The sequence below is a fragment of the Saimiri boliviensis genome, chromosome 4 (assembly GCF_048565385.1).
Source record: "Saimiri boliviensis isolate mSaiBol1 chromosome 4, mSaiBol1.pri, whole genome shotgun sequence".
In the NCBI taxonomy this organism is placed as follows: domain Eukaryota; kingdom Metazoa; phylum Chordata; class Mammalia; order Primates; family Cebidae; genus Saimiri; species Saimiri boliviensis.
The window spans coordinates 124,041,490-124,047,489 of NC_133452.1; the positions used below are offsets into that span (position 1 = coordinate 124,041,490).

The following is a 6,000-nucleotide window of genomic DNA, read 5'->3' on the forward strand; positions in this document are numbered from 1 at the left end:
TTTATTAGTCTGGCCAGCAGTCTATTTTGTTGATCTTTTCACAAAAGATCAAAACCAGCTCCCGTATTCACTGATTTTTTGAAGGGTTTTTCATGTCTTTATCTCCTTCAGTTCTGCTCTTATCTTAGTTATTTCTTGTCTTCTGCTAGTTTTTGAATTTTTTTCTCATGTTTCTCTAGTTCTTTTAATTGTGATGTTAGAATGTCAACATTCTAGATCTTTCCTGCTTTCTCTTGTGAGCAGTTGGTGCTGGAAATTTCCCTCTGAACACTGCTTTAGCTGTGTCCCAGAGATTCTGGTACATTGTGTCTTTGTTTTCATTGATTTAAATAACTTTTTAATTTCTGCCTTAATTTCATTGCTTATTCAGTAGCCATTCAGGAGCAGGTTGTCCAGTTTTCATATAGTTGTGTTGTTTTGAGTGAGTTTCTTAATCTTGAGATCTGATTTAATTGCACTGTGGTCTTAGACACTGTTATGCTTTCCATTCTTTTTCATTTGCTGAGGAGTGTTTTACTTTAATTATGTGGTCAATTTTAGAATAAATGCTATGTGGTGCTGAGAAGAATATATATTCTGTTGATTTGGGGTGGAGAGTTCTGTAGATGTCTATTAGATCTGCTTGGTCCAGATCTGAATTCAAGTCCTGAATATACTTGTTATCCTTGTTAATTTTCTGTCTCATGTATCTGTCTAATATTGACAGTGGGTGTTAAATCTGCCACTATTATTGTGTGGGAGTTTAAGTCTCTTTGTAGGGACCTGCTATTTTCTTAGCAGTCTTAAACTGATACCTATTTTTCGTTCTATTGCTTTGTCACAGTGTATTTAGAATCTTCTTAATAATTATTATAATAGTAGATAATATTTCAATAGTGCCTACAATGTACCAGATTTTCTAAGAACTTTATTAACACATTTATTATCACAGAAACATAAAGGTGTTTGTGCAGGAAGATTTTCAGAAAATGATTAGCTTAGAAATGCAGGAAGAGAAAGTATTTATGGCTTTTAGGGTGACTTTCTGATCCACTTCTACAATGAAATTTATATTTATAAGGTCAACTGTCTTCTCTCATTAACCCAATTCACGTCTTACTTCTGACCACCTTCTAAGGTTCAAAATTGGACCCGGCTCATTGTGACAGTCTTTCTTTTTCTTTGTTTTGCTAACATTGCTTTGATTTATTTCTGTTTGTATAAATACTACTTAAGCTTTTCTCATTTTCTTATTATTCCCCTTCTGTTTTTTACTCTAAATATGAGTATTCTTTTAAAGTTTGAGACCCACAGGATTGAAGCAGGTGTCTCTTGTAAACGTGTCCTGTGTTCTCAGTTCACCCCGCTTCAAATGTGCATTCAGCTAGGAAGTTCATAGAAACCTCATACTCACCTTGGTTTAACAGTGTCCCAGTTTAGGTGTGGAATGTCTTTCAGCATTTTGCCTCAGAGCATTCTCTGAACTAAGCTGCCCCCTCAGCAACAAGCCCAGAAATTAAGCACAAATTAACCTCTAGAAGAAATCATCTACTAATGGGATATGGAAACTAACTATTCAGGCCTCAGACTTTGAGGTGGACAATTCTGGAAGACTTTTTGGCTTTCTAAAAGTTCTAGTAGAAATGAACCCTACTGTTTATAGGAGAAACAGTATAATGCATCCTTATATGGACATTGTCTATACGTCTATGTAGAAGACGTATATAAAGAAGACGTCTATAAAGAAGACGTTTTCTTCTTCTTCTTATATAGACGTTTTCTTCTTCTTTGCTCAACTTCTGCTTCTGGGAGTCACCTGCCAAATAAATGATTCGTATTAGTTTTTTTCTCAAGCTTTGCTTTCAGGAGAATGCAAACTAAAATAAGGAGATATATGGTCTGTCTGGCCTAGAACTTGTACAGTTTGGCATAATATAGACTTCAATACCCCATTTTCAATATTGGGTGGAAAAACAAGATCAAAATATGAGTAAAACTGACCTTTGAACAACAGTGTTTACAGTCCGTGGATATGTAATTTTTTTCAGTAACTATGTTTGAAAATGTTTTTGAAGATTTATAATGGCTTGAAAGCCATCAAAGCCATCAAGCCCAAGACAATAAATTCCTGCTGGGGAAAATGCTGTCCAGATGTTGGGCGTAACTTCACAGGATTTATGACAGAGCCAATCAAGACTCACAGATGAACTACGTAGTCTAAAAATTAAAAAAATAAGGAATAGTTAGATATGTCATGAATGGATTAAAATATATATGTACTTGTCTATTTTATCATTGACTATCATAAACTATATACAACTCTATTATAAAAAGTTAAAATTTATCAAAACTTACCCAAACACCATACATGGTGTATTTCACAGTGGGGAGAAATGTAAACAAATGTAAAGATGCACTACTGAATCATAACTGTATAAAATTAATTGTAGTGTATACTGTACTACTGTAATAATTTTATACCATATCCTGTTGCTACTGTGAATAACTCATCTTACAAGTTTCCACTTAAAATGCCTTGTTGAGCCAATCATCTCTGCGTGAGTAGTTTTTCCCTCTAGTAAATAGTATGTCACAGTAAAAAGTGATCTCTTGCATTTCTTACATAGTTTTCATCATGTTTAGTGCAGTATTCTAAACCTTGAATATATTATGGGATCCATATGAAATACCACTAGTGATGTGGAAGTGATTCTAAGAAGAGGAAAAGTCATCACATTACCAAGAGAAGTTGGATTGATTGAGGTCTATAGCTACAGTTTTCTTCCATTTCAAGATAAATGAATCCATTGTAAGGACCGTTATAAAGAAAGAAAAGGAAATTCATGAAGCCATCATTGCAGTGCTACAGCAGCAGGCATGAAAACCTCGCTGTTTTGATGAAATTTTTTTTTACATTATATTAAAGATGCAGCTTTTACATGGGTGCGGGATTGCTGTAAGAAAATGCATGCCTATGGACTATATTATGAATTGAGAAAAAGTGAAATTATTATATGATAACTTAAAGCACAAGGAAGGTGAAAGATCTGAAACTGGATAATTCAAAGCCAGCAAAGGATGGTTTGATAATTTTAGAAAGATATATGCCTTAAAAAGAAATAAAAAGTAACATAATGAGAAAAGTGGCTTCTGCCAGCCTAGAGGCAGCAAATGAATTTCCAAATACCAGTAAGAAAATCATCCAGGAAAAAGGGTATCTGTCTGTATAGGTTTGTAATGCAGAAAGAAGTGTCTTATTCTGAAAACAATAATGACACAAAGGACATTATTAATAAGGGGGAGGTGGAAGTATAAGATTTTAAGGCATGGAAGAATAGGCCAACTATTCTGTTTTGTGTAATACAGTCAGGTTCACAGTCAATACTGTACTTACCTTTGAAGCTGCTAACTGTCAAGCATTGAAGGAAAAAGATTAACACCAGCCGTCAGTCTTGTGATTGAACAACAAAATGGCCTGAGCAGTGAGAACACTTTTTCTTGACGATTTAATTGATACTTTCTCTTTGTCCCCAAAGTCAGGAAGTACCTTACCAGTAAGGGATTGTCTTAAAGTTTTTCTGTTGTTTTTTGTTTTTGATATTGAACAATGCCCCTAGCCAACCAGAACCCTATGAATTCAACACCAAAGGCATGAAAATGGTTTACTTGCCCCCAAACAAGTATTTCATTCAGCTTCTAGATAAGAGGGTCATAACAACGTTTAAACTCATTACACATGGTACTTTATCAAAAGGATTGTCAAAGTTATGGAAAAGAATCTTGATGGAACGTTGTAAAAATCTGGATGGATTTTACAATTGAAGAAGACATTGCTATTGTAGAAAAAGCCATGGAGGTCATCAAGACCAAAACAATAAATTCCTGCTGGGGAAAATGCTGTCCAGATGTTGTGTATAACTTCACAGGATTTATGACAGAGACATTCAAGAAAATGTAAGAGATTGTAGATATAGGAAAAAAAAAAAGATGGAGGATGAAGTGTTTCATGATATGGATCTTAGTGGAATTCAAAAGCCAATAGACACCACTTCAGAGAAAGTAACAGAAGATGATTTGATAAAGATGAGTGCTTCTGAACCAGTGCCAGATGATGAAGATAAAGACGTAGAAGAAGCAGTGCCAGAAAACAAATTGACGTTAGACAATCTGGCAGAAATGTTCTGATTATGCAAGACTTTTGTCTTGAAACTAATGCAAATAGTCAAAGAGGGATTAGTACTATGTAGAAGCATTTTTAGTAAAATGAAAAAGCAAAAAAGTCATGCAGAAAGTATGACTTCCATAAAATTGTATTTCCACATAGATTATATTTCCATAAAGTTACTCTGAATGCTCCTGCCTCTCCTGCCCCTCCTTCTACCTCCTCCACCTATTTGGCTTCTGCCACCCCTGAGACAAGACCAAAATTTCCTCCTTCTCAGCCTACTCACATGAAAATGACCAGGATGAAGACTTTTATGATGATCTGCTCCCATTTAATGAATAGTGAATATTTTTCTTTCTTATAATTTTTTGAACAATATTTTATTTTATCTAGCTTACTTTATTGTAAGAATATCATATATAAGACATAGATCACATACAATACGTGTTAATCAACAGTTTATGTTATGGGTAAGGCATCTGGTTAACAATATTGTATTAGTTAAGTTTTATGGGGGTCAAAATTACACGTGGATTTTTTTCATGTGCTGGCAGGTGGCACCTCAACCCTCATGTTCAAGAATCAACTGTATAGCTAACTATACATAGGCATATGTGTATATAAGTGTGTGTGTGTGTGTGTGTATACATATATATACGTGTGTGTGTCTGTGTGTGTGTGTGTGTATATATATATATATATATATATATATATATATATATATATATGGGGCTTTTATAAAAACATAACAAGAATTTTAAAAACCTAGTGTTGCAACTTTTACAAAAACATATGACCATGTGAATACTTTACTGGAGACACTCCCATGGCTTCAGAAGGAATCCATGCAAGTGAGAGGACGAGAAGCTTAAGCTTCATTAATTTCTTAGCATAGGTTGGTAACCTTAGTCCTTTACTCTTCTCTCTCCACACTCTCTTTCTTAGCAGTGTTAGCTATTATTTTTGTGTATTTGTCTGATTCTCAGCTATAGAGCTACATAAATATTGATATGCTGGATACAGCAACCTGAATGTACTCTTGAGACTTCAGATGTAATGTGCCAAAACTAAGCACATTCTCTTTCTTAGGTTCCTTTTTTCAGCTTCTTAATGTTTTGCACCTCATTCCTTACATGCAATAGCTTTTACAATATTCTTTGGATGATGCATCTCATATAAAATCTTATCCTTTCTAATCTAGAACAAGTTCTTAATACCTCTTTTCTGAACTTTTAGATATCCCTAAGCATATGCTATATATTCTACTATGGAATATAGGCTATATTTTAATTGAAGTCACCAGCTGCATTATTTAGCCCACCAATGTGGAAAGCACACTGGCTGTGAGTTAATGTTTCTTCCCTTTGACTCTAATGATATTATTCATTTACTTATATATCTTTAGATTTTCCCTACTGTCTAAACTCACATATTAATCTCCAAATTATTCTCTCTTTCTCTGCAAAGATGTACTGGTAGAAAAAAAATATTTACAAAGTAATAAACAAAAGGAAAGGACAAAACCAAGAATTTAATCATTTTTCCCCAAATTCATTGTTTGTAAATCAGTTTCAGGATTTAACTCACGAATTTTGGCTCCAGAGAATATCCTTGACTGCTGTGCTATTCTGCTTTCTTTAAGCATCATGGAAAGATAGCTGTTTGGAAATTATATCTGAAGAAATTACACAGAATGTAGGATATTTGAGACAAAGGGACAGACTTGTGAAAGAGATAATCAACAATTTCAACATGCAGTATCTAGCTATGTCATTTATTTCTACTGATTGATATTTGCTGGGTTTTCTGAATCAGAAATAATACCTTTTATTAATTCTGTTTAAGAGTTTAATATA

At 34.0% G+C, this 6,000-nt stretch overlaps 1 pseudogene; it reads left to right on the forward strand.

The window, feature by feature from the left end:
• LOC141584200 (dihydrofolate reductase-like) overlaps positions 1–2,186 on the forward strand; it is an 85,926-nt pseudogene extending 83,740 nt beyond the window's left edge.
• Positions 2,187–6,000: the final 3,814 nt, after the last annotated feature.